A 15,164-nucleotide genomic window follows, 5' to 3' on the forward strand; every position below is an offset into this window, starting at 1 on the left:
AAAAGAAAGTTCTGCATGGAATCTTTGCCTTTAAAAACTTCTTCTCACAGGTGATGCATGAGGACTGCAGGTAAGGATGTGATGGTAATATGAGTCTGAGAGGAAAACAGTATCATTATAATAGTAGTATGAGATGGCCCCAGCCAGGAAATACATTATGCTGAGCTTCAGGGGGGCACCAGCTCCTTGGACCCTAGGCTGTGTCGGTGAGGCCATCTATATCAGCCAAAGGTCTGGTCTTGGAGAAACAGCAGCTTACAAGGTGCTTGGAGAAGTCCCAACTTTCCCTCTGTCTGCTTGTGGCCTAAACACTTTTCCTTCCTCAGGCACAGGTGCTCCCCCTGCCAGTGCTGGCTGAGCCACCACAGTTACCTTCGGTCCTCCCGAAAGACAGAAGGGGAAATGTTAATTTTCTGCTCACAGACCAACTCTCTTTCCTAACGGACATGTCACATAACATGTGACAGAGAGTAGGCCTTTAGGGAGGTTTTTCATTATTAGTTTTCACAGTATCCCTAGACTTGTATAATGTAAGCTAGTGTAGGAGCTTAAACATCACTTTGTGGCTAAGAGCCACAGAACCCAGCAGGCCCAGACCCCACCTCACAGCATACTCAGAACATAAAGCAACGTACAATGACTGGCCAAGACAGACAAAATCTCTACCCTTGAAGAAGACTCATGAACCCTATGAACTCCCATGAACCTCAAGGGGGTTTGGGCAGCCGTATCCTATCAAATCTGATTCTTTCACTTGTGCTAACAGCAGAACTGCATTACAGTGCCGACACCCATAGCCTGTTGCTCTCATGTGAGAGGTCCACAACCCAGCTCTTTTCTTTGCCTCTTGTAGAAACAAGATCTTAAATGCAGGAGGAGCCTTAGTGTTACATGAGTTCAAGTTGAGGTGGGATTTCGAGTAGTCCATATTCTGGGGGTAGCTGGGTATTGAATCCAGCTGATTTACAATAAATACAGGGTGAAGATTAAAAACTCATTGGCTGAGAATTAGCCATGTGAAACCTCCTTCCTTGCACTCAGGAAAGGGTTTCCATGAACTTTTGTGGGAACTGGGCTAGCAGAGCAGATGAACATAGATTTTTATGCAAAATCTCCAGTCTGCCAGATCAAAGTCACCACTACCAGACATTCCCACCCCAGGCAGGAGTAATGCAACTAGAATGTGCAAAGCAATGGCTGGCACTAAGGAACCTCTCACATTTTTTCCACTTTAATTTTTGGGCAGTCTTGAAGCAGTCCTGGTCTCTCCCACCATCTGGAATAACTGGAAAAAAAAAAGTTAAAAAATGAAATAACCCTTATGAATGAACCTAAATGAAATAGTCTTTAGGTGAGCCTTGCAAATCCATCCTGGCTCCCATGGTAGTTTTTGGTAAAAGACTTCTTGACTCATTCAGATGGTATAAGCAATCTCACCCTCACATACAGGAAATGACCTTAGGAATATCAAATGTGAATTGCAGAACTGAATATTCTGTTTGAAGCTAAAACCACTAGATGACAAAAAAAAAAAAAAATAAAATTGAAGTGCTAATTTCACTCTCCTAGGGAAAAGATAGGGAAAAAATTGAAATAGGAAGATTTTATCATTTAATATTAGCACTTGAGACTAGGATATTACCATACTGCAGACTTTCTGAATGTGAAAATAAGGATTTTGATACTTAAAAGCAGTGGTATTTTCATTCAGAAGCTGAATTACAAAAGTTTTAGCTTCTTGCTGCTCCGGGTTGTCTACAACAGCAGTACGTGATTGAGCATGATAATTGTAACAAAAGTTTTTTGCAAAAGTAATAGAAATTAATGTATTATTATAGATAGGGAAAAAATAATCACCTGGAATGTATGTAGTATTTAATAGTCAGTACTCTAGAAGGATGAACAAAAATTTAATTTTCTTAAGAGAATATTCTATTTTTCCAGAAGGAATGTGTTAAAAGACAGTATGTAAAGTGGTAATTATTTGAGGAAAGCTGAAGCATAGTCGTGTGCTCTAGGGTCTTATCACTGCTGGATGTTTTACACTTTGCACAGTCACGTCAAAACACAGCAATATTGCAAAATTGAATTGGCTTATCCTTTTCAATGAGATTCACACTAAAATAGGATTCGTACTGCATGTTTTGTACCAGAATATGGGTGGTTTAAACAACATATATCTCTCATTCCAAAGTGACTCATAGTATTCCCTGTTTTCAGTAAAAGACTGTATAGCTTGCAGGTCTGTCCTCAGTATCAGTATGAACCATCATGGATATTGTGCCACATACTATCCAGCTTTTTTCTTGTAACAAGAGAAATTCTGAACAAAAGCATCTGAGCACAAAAGGAAATCCAGCACCGCGATCAGGCAAACAACTACCAAACCCCATTCAAATTCTATGTCCCTTCTTTGCTTCTTCTGTCTGTTCATTGCCAGAAGGTGGTATCTTCAAACAGATGTTTCTAATCAGCCTCATTCAGGCTAGTCTGCTACCTGCAGTCTAGGGTCTGTAATACCACACTCATTTCCATGCAAGTTTAACTCGCTAAACAAGATGTAATAACTGCCAGGGTACCTTCTTCTCCTTTCGTGTTTTGGACAAAAGTAGTGATGGCCCTCACTCAAGCTATATAGCTACTTACTCCGCAAGTGGTGAGCAGACCAACAAGATCTATTCAGAGCAAGATGAAACACAAGTTTCCAGTGTAGACAAGTTAGCTACCAGTGCTGGGGTTTGCTGCAGTTAGATAATCTGATCCAATTAGAAAATTGAATAGTTTCTGTGTCAATTCATGCAAAAATGAGGAGATGTTTTGGTCAAAGTCTGAATTTTGGGGAACACCTCTGTGTTGCTGCTTGAAGTCATCGGTCTAGTGCTTGAGCTTCCTGGAGCCTCAACAGGTAGAGCTTGTTATTTGTACTGTATGTTTTATTATGCATTGCAGTTTCTTCATTAGCTACCATGGTATAGGAAGATGGTATCTGCCTGACTTGTACTAAAGCAGAAGCCCAGGTGCAAAAACAGTCTGTAGAGGAAAACAGAGTGACAGAACAAGAAGAAAATGATAAGTGAAATTTTTGGTTGACACACCAAAATGATGCCCCAATTGAAAAGCTGCTTTACCTCAACTTTTTCAATGAGACTTAGTGATGAAAAAGAGGTATCAAATGTTGTGCTGAAGTGATTTCAAAACATTTTGTACAGACAGCAAGCTACTGATCCATTATTGACGCTGGAAGGAAAAGTAAGGGTGATAGAGCTTTATCATAGAATCACAGAATGCTTTGGGTGGGAAGGGACCTTTAAAGGTCCTCTAGTCAGCCCCCCCTGCAGTGAGCAGGTACATCTTCAAATAGATCAGGTGTCTCAGAGCCCTGTCAACCTGACCTTGATTATTCCCAGGGGTGGGGCATCTACCACTTCTCTGGGCAACCTGTTCCAGTGTTTCATCACCCTCACCGTAAAAAATGTCTTCCTTATATCTAGCCTGAATCTACCCTCCTTTAGTTTAAAAACACTTGTCGTGTTGCTACAGGCCTTATTAGGAAGTCTGTCCCCATCTTACTTATAAGTCCCCTTATGTAAAGTATTGAAAGGCCACCACAAGGTCTCCCCCTGGAGACACTCCAGGCTGAACAACGCCAACTGTCTCAGCCTTTCCTCATAGGTGAGGTGTTCCATCCCTCTGACCACTTTTGTGACCCTCCTTTGGACCCACTCCAACAGGTCCATGTCTTTCCTGTGCTGAGGACTCCAGAACTGCATGCAGGACTCCAGGTGGGGTCTCATGAGAGCAGAGCAGATGGGCAGCATCACCTCCCTCAACCTGCTGGCCATGCTTCTTTTTATATAGCCCAGGGTATGGTTGGCTTTCTGGGCTGCAAGCACACGTTGCCAGCTCATGTCCAGCTTTTCACCTGCCAGTACCCCCAAGCTCTTCTCCACAGGGCTGCTCTCAACCCTGTCATCCCCCAGCCTGTATTGACCCTGAGGGTTGCCCTGACCCACTTGAACTTGTCTTTATTGAACCTCATGAGGTTCACATATCCCTGCAAGGAGTCCCAAGGAATCCAGAGTACTACAGACCTCAGCCTAAAATTATAGATGTGCATTATCTCATAGTTACAGATTTATTGCCTCTCTTTGTCTCAATAGCCTTTCAGGTTGAGACAATCTGTACTTAACCACTCCATTTCAGTACAGGCTACCAGCTGGTTTAGACTGCAAGCTGAACTGCTCTTATAGTTACTCCTTAACTTCTTGCAGTACAGATAAGTTTCCCAGCAAGAGGTCAGGTTGTAAAAATCTCTAGAAGGGGTAATGGTGAGCAATGATAAATAGACTGCAGCTGTCTAGATGACGCTACGGATCCCTTGCTAAATAACAGGTTTTGTGCAAGACTGTGACCTTCTTAAAGATCTGAGGTCTGAAATATCAAGTAGGAGATCCTCAAACCAATAAAGAGCCATAGACTATTTAAACAGTGGCTAGATTATGGCTATTAGGATATGCATATTGATAAGTAACTTCTACTTCAAATAGTTCTAGTGACTCCAGAGGAGCTATTTGTTGAATTATATCCAACCTGTTATGAGAAGTGTCAGAAGCCTCAGGTAAATGAAAGTCTATGGCTGTTACTTTTTTTCTGTAAAATCTTAGCCACCTCTCTATGTGATAATTTCACATTCAGAAATGCAGAAAATTTTAACAGGATTTTAGTGAGAAACCAGTTGTGTAGAAGGGGCCCCAATGCAACCACATGTAACAGAGTTAAAGAACATCACTTGAGCAGGAGGATAGAGTAAGTCCTTCTGCCCATGGCTTACCAAGGGGAGTTCTCTGGCCTGGGCCAGAGATAAAGGAGACCAGAATAAATGATCAAAGTGTTTCCTTCGGTTTCTAAAATCCTATGAAACATTTTCATAGATAAAATGTGCATATCTTAGAAAAAATAATTACAAATTAGGCTTACATATGGATATGTCATTAACATTAAAAAACAGCACATATTTTTGAATAGTTTGGAACTGGATTATAAATAACTCTGAATTCTTTTGCAGCAGTGAGCTCTTTATGTCTGCCTTTCTTATTATCCACCCAGTATATATAATTTCCCTTTTATTTTGTTTTTAAAGGACATACCCTGGAATGACACCAGCCTGAAGAATCTATCAAAAGGACTCTGTCTTTTAGTTAAGACTTTGGATAGTGGTGTACCATAACCCAGGAAAGACAAAACTGAACAACAAATGCCAAGATGCCTGTCAATTGTCATGACCCTCTGAAGACAATCTGTTCCTGCACATCAAAAAAAACATGAGAATGTCAACATTTAAAAGTCTCCACGTGTCTTAATACTGAGCTCAACGTGTTGGATCTCTTGAATAGCTAAACCAAACTGCTCAAAAAATCATAACATACAAGAAAAAGTTCAAGCCAGCAGTACAGTCCTAAGCAGGAGTGTTTCTTTTTTCAGGTATTCTTCCTCTGAAAGACAAATGTTTACATAGATATTGACATTCATTTTTTTAACAGGCAGTTGATGAAAGTACTTGCAGAGTACCATCTCTATTGTACTAGCAAGCTCATGCTTTAGACCAGCAGTGGGTGAAAATGCTTGTGAACAACTCAGTTTCCTAACAAGTAAATCCATGGTCCGAAACTGCATGTTCCCTTGTTATTTCCAAAGTCTGAGATATATCTGACCTCCTTTGCTTTTCTTGCTGGAAGGACAGCCTTCTCAGTGATGTGGTCTATGAGAGAATGTGGGGCAAATCATGAATCCTTGACAGGAAGGTACCCACTGCAGTTTGGACAGATCTAGTGCATAGCAAGATGCAGTTTAGTCACATATGCATGACTTTTGAAAACATTGCTCAAACACAGTCCTTTAAAAGAGCACTGCAGTAGTTGCTCTTGGATATTTAAAACACTGAGTTTTCTCAGTTGCAATACTCACAATGTGGGTGTGGTACTAAAAGCTGCCTGTTAGCTGGAAGGATTTATATGTTGGAATATTAGACCCAGAATTTCTAGCTTACCAGTTTAACAGATAGGGCATGCAGTCAGTTTTTAGTCTTTGTCCCAAATGAATCACTGCAAAGGCTTGAATTTCAGCTTGCCTGCATTCCTGGGAAGGGATCTGACAAACTACTCGTTCTTTCAGTCTTCTAAGTCTGGGGAAAGCTAGAACATAGAAATAACAAAATCTTTTGTTCCTTCTGACTGTGCTTGAGATCAGAGCATGCTGCTGAGGTGAAGAAAATGCCTCTTCTTGGAATCTGATTCTGAAACTGTGCTTGAGGATGGAGTCTGAACAGCTCATTAGCAGTAAAATGGTATACAGTTAGGCAGCTACCTACCAGTGAAAACAGCATCTACCAGGTTAGGTAGAAGCTGACAGCAAGTTTAAGGATGTTCTACAACAGTACTACAATTGTAGTGAACTTAGAGGACAGACTGTATAGAGGAGTGCTTAAGCCATTAAGAGAACTGCAGCTAGGAATTATCAGTTGTTACATGTGACACAAAGGAAAGTAAAGAGCCATGATGTCCTACTTGGAATTTGGTGGTCAAACTTTCCTGAAATTACTTTCTTCTTTTAAATGTACATGCTTTCCTGCCTTTGCATGAGGAAACATGAAGGATGCAGTTTTCTAGCTTGTGATGATGAAATGAAATTTCTGCTTGTGGGCTATGATAGGAGAAAAAATTGTAAAAGAAAAGACTCTTTTCTTTCTTCTCTCACTTTTCTATGATATTGAAACTGTGAAATTCTTCTCCCCGCTGCTTTTTAGGTCATGATATTGGAGTGATTGTTTCCTTATGAATGCAAGACCTGGGTGTTGGTATTTCATGATGAGTAGCTCATTAGAAGAACTTCTTGTTTGGCCATATGCTAAATGTAATGCATAACACATAATAATGTAGTATTATGATATACGCTGAAGAAAGCAAACTTGAAGGATGTGTTTTAGCAGTGTACTAGAAGCTGATGGTACGAAGTGGAATCAACCAGGTCTTTGACAGTTCATTATGCAAGCAACACTCAAAGCATGCTCGGAAAGCATGCTTCCCAGCACCCTGTCTCCCTTCCTGCTTATGAGCAGATTGTGATTGCTGCAGGGACAGGTAGCAAATGTACTTCCTTCCATGAAAGATGTGGGAAGCTACAGGGCTGCAGGTGCAAAGAACTATCCCTTTATTCCAGCCTGCCAAGGTACCTGGCTCATAAATGGCCAGGTCAGATGTGTTACCATGGGGGTTAGATCCAACCTGAGATTCTGATACCCAGCCTGCTCTTATGAGACAAAGTGGCTCTGTGTTACTCCTTGCTTGAGGCAGGTTATCGCATTATAGTCAGCCTCAATAAAACTGTACATCAATTATTTCTTCTTTTTCAGAACATCAGAAAGGTATGGGTGCTCTGGACATAAAGAAATAGCAGTACTACAGCTAGAGTGAACTAGAAAAGAGTGCCAGTTTAAATGAGTCAGTATTATCTAAATTATTGTCAAATCAGAGACTAAGTCTGATGACTTGGTAGTGCTAAGACTGCAGTAAAAAAAAATGTGTCCCAGCTGACTTCCTGCGGGATCTGACTATGGATTCAAATTCATGGTTCTGAGCTATTAGGCAGAAAGAAATAGGTTAGTTTAACTAGCCAGACAACTCTCCTTTATCGATTTTTCAACTAAAAAATTACTTAGAAAAAGTTTATCTTTCTCTGATGTCCAATGTGTTGAAAGGAGATTTGCAGTGCCAGACTGTAATACCCAGTGTGTTCACAACAGATGGTCTTCTAGTTCCATTTTATAGCACATTTTTGAGTCCAGCTGGTCTTTTTCCTTCCAAAGGTATGGAGGAAAATAATCCTGAGTTTCTGAATTATTGTTACATCACATTTCTAGATGTGCTGCAGTAGCTTTGTTATGTTCACAGACCTCTAGTGAAGTAGTTACATGAGGTTGCATGAATTTCATGGGCCACATGGTATAGAAAGAAAATAAGAAAATAAGACATAACTCACAAAGACATAACTTACTCTCCATTTCTGGTTTCCTTGGAGCAGGTGTCCCCCATGATACCAGTCCCTTTTTACAATCAGCAACACTGAATACTGTTTTCTTGCAGATTAACAGAGCAACTATAGACCTCACCCTACCCTCCTTCCCTCACCACTAAAAAGACACTCCTTCTTTGTAAATAAAATTTTACACATAGTATATAACAGGTTATTCCTCCCCTAGGACTGCCCTGGAGGCTATGCTGGGGGCCAAAGTGAGTTAATTGCAGTCACAACAATAGACTTCAAAGACAATCACTGACAAAGCTGAACTTGACACATCCCACAGGAACAGCATTAACAATAGCAATGGGAATGGCAATGAAAAAACTGACAAGGGAGAATCCAACCCCACCAAACAAAAGGAAGAGCCATCTGAACACAGTTCAGTCTCCTGAAAGATGTTTCTGTTGTAAGGAGTTCATTTGAAGTTTATGCGGTTTATGCAAAATGAACGCCTATCAAAAATGCCTGCACAGCCAAAATGTGCAATTATCAAATTGTATATGAAACCTGGGAGGATAACCCTCAGACACAAAGAAGAAAGCACGGTATCTTTTCTTGTAGAGGGGAGCTTTAGAGGGAGAGGTCTGTCCTAGAGGTGTTGTCTAAACACAGAGAGTCTTTTGTGTAGCCTTGCAAGTGACAGTAGAGCTGGAGATCACTAATGGACACAGTCTTGACTACTCTGACCAACAGATAACCACCAACACAGCAAAACAAGCTCAGCAGGTACAGGAGGGAAGCTGTGTGTCTATCCACAGATATGACACCTCAGTCACATGCTGGCTTCTGTGCATAAGCTTGTAAAGTTTAACAGTAAAAGGGAAGATGCAGCAATCCAAGTGTTCATGGACAAAGCTAATGGCATACGCTGGCTGCATTGTGCAATCCTGACTGTTTCCACTTTGCAGTGTAAGGTGGTCTATAAACCAAAATACTTGCAGACACTTTCAATCTTATGCATCAGTCTTATGAAGTCAGAGCATGCAGGAGGAGTTATTTTATTTGTGGAACAAACACAGCCCATAAATGCTTTCTAAGGAAAGAAATGGCTTGATCAAGATCTCAAACTTGCCACACCAGCACATACTGCAGGAGTGCAAGCATACAGGAGAGAGCTCCACCCCTGCAGAGAACACCACTGATCACTGATTGCAAAATTCTTATCATGGGACAAAAGGAGGATGAGAATGAGTCTTGTGAGAACATATACTGCTCTCTGCCTTTTGTAATCTGTCTTAGTGCTAGGTGTGACAGGCATGCATGACAGAGCACTTGAAAGAATTAGAAGAAAAAGTGGGCTATCCAAGCCCCCCATGTTAGTATTGACCATCAGGAATGACCTATGTTTTTACAGGTTCAGCAGGTCCTGGGAGAATGAAGGCATTTTTACACCAGTATGGGCGCACTCTGAAATGCTTGTACAAGTAAGCCACACTTGGAGCCCTCCACAAACTCCAGGACCTGTGTCTCAACCAAACCCTTCCCCTAGATTTATCCACTCATTGGTTTAGTCATAATCGTGGCCATGGGATACAGACAAATCTGAATGAGTGCAGCTGGCTGTGCCTGGCTTCATACCTTCCCCATTCTGATCTGGAACCTGAACTGCTGGCTTGGCTTTCTGGGTTGACCTTGGACCTGCCTCATCATGCTGGCTTTCTAATGACCACTGAAGTGTGTCTGACCCTGCTTAGGGTCTTCAGAACTGATTCTCACTTGCTGAGTTGACCTCCTGAGTTCTTGCCAGTGAGGACACTGCCCCTTATCTGCCTTGCTGTCACCCTCAGATCCAGGCTTCCTTCCTCCCTTTTGGGTAAGTCTCGTTCTTGTTGCTGCCTGACAGCATGGAGTGGCCAGAACCCGGTAATCTGAGTGAGCTGCTGCCCAGAGCCAGCCAGCAAGACATGTTAAGAATGACTGTCCCTTAGATCTTTCTTTTCTCTGGAGTGAGAACAACTTGTTGAACTTGTTGAAAGCACGAGGAAGAAATGTAGAGAGGTTCCATTGTGCACTTGGAATCAGAACCAGGTCTCCTCTGGAGGTAGACCTACATGACTTCTTTTATAAGCAGATTTTATTTCAGATGTGGAGGAAAGAGAAAACTCTTCCTGTCCTTCCTTTGGCCCAGTAACATGCAATTAGGGTAATCACCCAAGACATGTTGGACCAAGAACCCACACTACTAGCCTCAATGCAGCACAATCTGATGTTCAAGCTGCCTCCAGGGGAGGCCTCCCTCCACTGCCCTGCTGAAGGAGGCATCATTCTAACAGAAAGCCTCACTGGTTGCACAAAGACTTCTTTTAGTCAGGGATGCAGTAGTGTTACCACAGCATACCAGCTATGCTATGCAATGGAGAGTTTCTTTGCTGTGGACAGTAGGTGCCTGTTTTTCCTTGCAATTCACATACCTGTGCCTCCAGGGTCAAGGCGGTTTTCCATCGCACCTCCTCTTGTCCTCTCCATGGTCTGGCAGGCAAAACCACAGGGCACCCCGTGGTGTGTACCATCTGTATTGTCCCTCTCAAGCAGAGATACAGCCAAGATGTGGGTTCGTAGAGGTAGAGAGTAGGATCTATCCTTGTTGAGTTGCTGGACCAGTTTCTCCACAGCCTAGGAGAGGGAGGTAGAGATGTTATCTTTGTATTGCCAGAGTTGGCAAGCCACTTCATCCACCATTGGTGGCACTTTGTCTGTTCAGCTCATTGCTGTCAATGAGTCGGCATATGATGATGATGCACTCCATACAAATTTTCTCCACATGGGTTGTGTGCATTGGACTTCTTCTGGATCTGTGGGTAACTGCATGTTGTTTGGATCATAATAAATCACCTCTTTCATAGCTAATTCCCTGAGGTAATGGATGCCTCTCCCTGTTGCAGTCCACTTGCCTGGGCAACATATAATATCCTCCTTGAAGGGATACCTTTCCTTCATGCTTGACAGGAGTCACCCCCAGAGGCTGAGGACTTAGGTCCCTTTTCTAGAAAATGATCCCAACTTCTTGGCTTCCCTACCCAAATTGTTAGCCCCATTACCTCAGCACAGAAGCAGCCAGGTGGTAAGGTGCTCACCTGGATGATGGCTAACTTTTTTTTTGCATATCCTGCAGCTCATTCAGGAATAAGGATGGAATAGTTAGCTCTTTTCTGCCTTTTCCTTCTGTTCTTGTGATATCCCTGCTTCATCTTCCTTTACTAAAGAAGCTTTCTTTTGTGTCCAGCTGGTCTTCTGTATAAAGGCAACTTATACTGGCACGGGTTGGTCTTCTGCATCATCCATTGCTGGAATCTGGGTAGCCACAGTGCCTATTGCAGGGGTCTGAGTAACTGCAGAACTTATAACCAGAGTTTGAGTAGCTGCAGTGTCTGTTGCGGGGATTGAAGTAGCTGCAGTGCCTGTTGCTGGGGTTTGAGTAGCCATGGTGCTTGTTGCAGTGATTGAAGTAGCCACAGTGCCTGTCATGGGGGTTGGAATACCTGTAGTTAGTGGCTTAATTCTTAACAAGGTCTGAACCACATTCAGCATTCCTAGAAATAAGATCAGGGCCACCAATATGCAGGTCTCAACATCCCAAGGATATTCAAAATTTTCAACAGTTTTAAACAATCCTGGAACTAGTCTGGAGGAGGAAGTGTAGGTAGGTTGGCCCTACCCATAGGTTGGTTCTCCTAAAAGCCAAACGTGTAATTATTAGTAGTCCCCGATAGATAGCACCCGAAGTACAGGGCTAACAGCAATTCCGAATACACCAACCAGATCAGCTTCACAGCCACCAAGTCCAGCATTTCATAAGCCAGCACTATACAGTACAACACAGCGATGACCTTAGCCCAGACCCCAAGGACAATAAACATCACAACAGGGAGCACGTACTGCAAATAAAGTACATAACGCAACATGGGCAGCAACTCTGAAAGCAAATAAATCAACATTGTGAGCAGTGACTATTTTATAACAACTTTGTTTTAACACACTGGTCAAATCTGTCATTATCTCAACTCTTTGTGCCCTGTGCTGGGCACCAAAAAGGACTGTTGTGGTTTAATCCCAGCCAACAACTAAGTAGCACGCACCCACTCGCTCACTTCCCTCCCTCAAACCAAGGGATGAGGAGGAGAACTGGGAAAAAGGTAGAACACAAGGGCTGAGATAAGAACAATTTAATAATTGAAATAAAATATATAATAATAGCAACAACAATTGTAATGAAAAGGAGAGAAAGGAAGGGAGGAATAAAATGCAAAAGGTAAAAAAACCAAGTGATGCACAATACAATTGCTCACCACTCGCAGACAAATGCCCAGCCAGTCCCTGAGCAGCGGTCAGCAGGTCCTGAACAACTGCACCCAGTTTATATACTCAGCATGATGTTCTATGGTATGAAATATCCCTTTGGTCAGGTGTGGTCAGCTGTCCTGGCTGTGACCCCTCCCAATTTCTTGTGTCACTCCAGCCCTCGCACTGGCAGGCCCCCAGAAACTGAAAAGTCCTTGATATAGAATAAACACTGCTTAGCAACAACTAAAAACATCAGTGTGTTATCAACATTATTCTTATATTAAAACAAAACCACCACCTTCTATCAGCTACTGAAAAGAAAAATTAACACTATCTCAGCCAAAACCAGGATGTTTTGTTTACTATCTGTTGTGAAACTGCTACCTGAAGAAGCAGCAAGTCCTAGCAAGTGTTCTGTGCAATGTATTACTCCGGTTATGCTGCACAGCCCTTTTCCACAGAACAGGTACTTACCAATCTTAATGTTTGGGACTAATAAATCTTGTAAGTTGTGCTGTGGGAAGAACTTGCTGTTGATTTAAACAGGTTAAAATGGAAAATCAGGACTAGTGGGGTTTTTTTGTTTATTCGGTTAAAAAAAAAAAAAAGGCTTTTCATGTGAATTATATAAGCTGTTCAGACAGTAGGAACTATCTGTCACCCTGTATGTCTACATCTGCTTCTCAAGGTACTTGTCTATCTTTGCTTCTCCAGTCTTAGATTAGAAATGTTCAGCCCTTTCTTCCATTGGCATTTTGATAAATCAGAACCTTATAAAGCCTGTGCCATTCATTTATGCCTGAACATCTGACACTATTTTTGCTTGCACCGAACTTTTTTCCGTCTTGTCTCCCAGAACACTGGGATCCAACTAATTCATAGCTAAGATTCATTTGAAGGTCAAGCCTTAAGTAAATCTGCTCTAAAGAGTTTAAGGGATCGACACTTTTCATGCTCAGTTCAAACCATGGAAAACCGATGCTAGCAGCAGTGGCAGTAGCAGCAGTAATAGGTGCTGCCATGGGCTGAGAAGAGCGCAAGGCTTCTGAAGTCTTGTCCTGGTTTCGGTTGGGATGGAGTTAATTTTCTTACTAATAACTAGTACAGTGAGGTGTTTTGGCTCCCATGTGAGAACAACTTTGACAGCACACTGATGTTTTAGTTGTTGCTGGGTGATGTTTACACTATATCAAGGACTTTTCAGTTCCTTGGGCCCTGCCACTGAGAGGGCTGGAGGGGCACAGGAAACTGGGAGGGGACACAGCCAGGACAGGTGACCCGAACTGGCCAAAGGGATATTCCATACCATGGGACATCATGCTTGGTATATAAAATTGGGGGGTTAGCTGGGGCCTGCAGATCATTGCTCAGGGACTGGCTGGGCATCAGTCAGCAGGTGGTGAACAGTTTTACTGTGCGTTGCTTATTTTCCTTTCTCCTTTCCCCTTTTGATTTTATCCTTTCCCCCACATTTCCATTGTAACTGTTATTATTATTATTGTTCTTTCACTTTTACTCTGTTTAAATTATGAAATTGTTCTTATCTCAACCCTCGAGTTTTATATTCCTTTCCAATTCTCTTGCCCATCCCCTGGGTGGGGGGTAGTGAGCAATGCATGGTGCTTGGTTGCTGGCCAGGGTTAAATCACGACAGGTCTCCAAGGATCTGAGGGGGTTTCTGGGCTTTTGACACCCTTGGACTGTGTGTGTCTGTAAGGACTGGCCAGCAAGTGACCAGTCTTGCAAGAGCAGTGGGCGAAAGTGGAGTGGTGACAATGGTCTCTGTGGCAAGTCCAAACTGCTTTATAAAGCTTGTATAAGCAGCCACGAGACAGTGCCTGCAACCAGGGGTGGCACAATCAGGGCCTGCAAACGGGGGCTTCCTGTCAGGGAACCTGCTGTGCAGGTGGAGGGCTGCAAAGTCTGCACCCCACAGTGCTAAGCAGAGGAGGGTGGAAGCTCCACCTGCACAAGGTTTGCTCTGGTGGAGTCATTCAGGCAGGCAGTGTGGGAGCTGCAGGAGGAAGCCAGCAGATTATGCTCTGTTAGGGAAGGCAAACAAGAAATACAGTATTTTTCAAGGCATTTTAAAAAGAAATATCAGAGGCCTATGGCACGGACCTCCAAGGACTGTCAGTCAAAGAGCATCAACAGTGAATAGATAGTACTTTGGAGAATGGGGTGCTCTCTGGTAACTTGTGGCAACAGGGTATCACTTTCCCTCACATGTACTATATTTCCTCCTATGGACCAAGCAACAGCAGATACAAAGTCTTAGCAGTGGATGAAGCCAATGAGCAAGACCCACAGGGGGAAACTGCACCAGCTGCAGACACTAAAAGCTGGAATAGGAAGTGGCAAGTGCTGGTAGTGGGTGACTCCCTGCCGAGAGGCACTGAGGCACCCATCTGTCAGCCTGATACACAGTCAGGGGAAGTTTACTGCTTGCCAGGAGCCAAGATCTGGGATGTCACAGAGACACTGCCACAACTGGCAAAAAGCAGACTACCATCCCCTGCTTCTCTTCCATGTGGACACCAATAACAGAGTAAAACATAATCTGGGCAAGGTCAAGCAGGACTTCATAGCCCTGGGGTTGCAAGTGAAAGGGACAGATGCCCAAGTAACCTTCTCTGTCAGAGAGAGGGGAGCAGGCACCACCCTGCAGAAGTCAGTGCCTCATGCAGATCAACACTTGGCTTCATGGCTGGTATCATTGCCAGAGCTTTGGCTTCTATGATCACAAGATATTCTGTGACAAGTACAGATTTTTGGGGAGAGATAGGATCTACCTGCCTAGAAGAGGA

The sequence above is a fragment of the Falco biarmicus genome, chromosome Z, assembly GCF_023638135.1.
Source record: "Falco biarmicus isolate bFalBia1 chromosome Z, bFalBia1.pri, whole genome shotgun sequence".
NCBI lineage: Eukaryota > Metazoa > Chordata > Aves > Falconiformes > Falconidae > Falco > Falco biarmicus.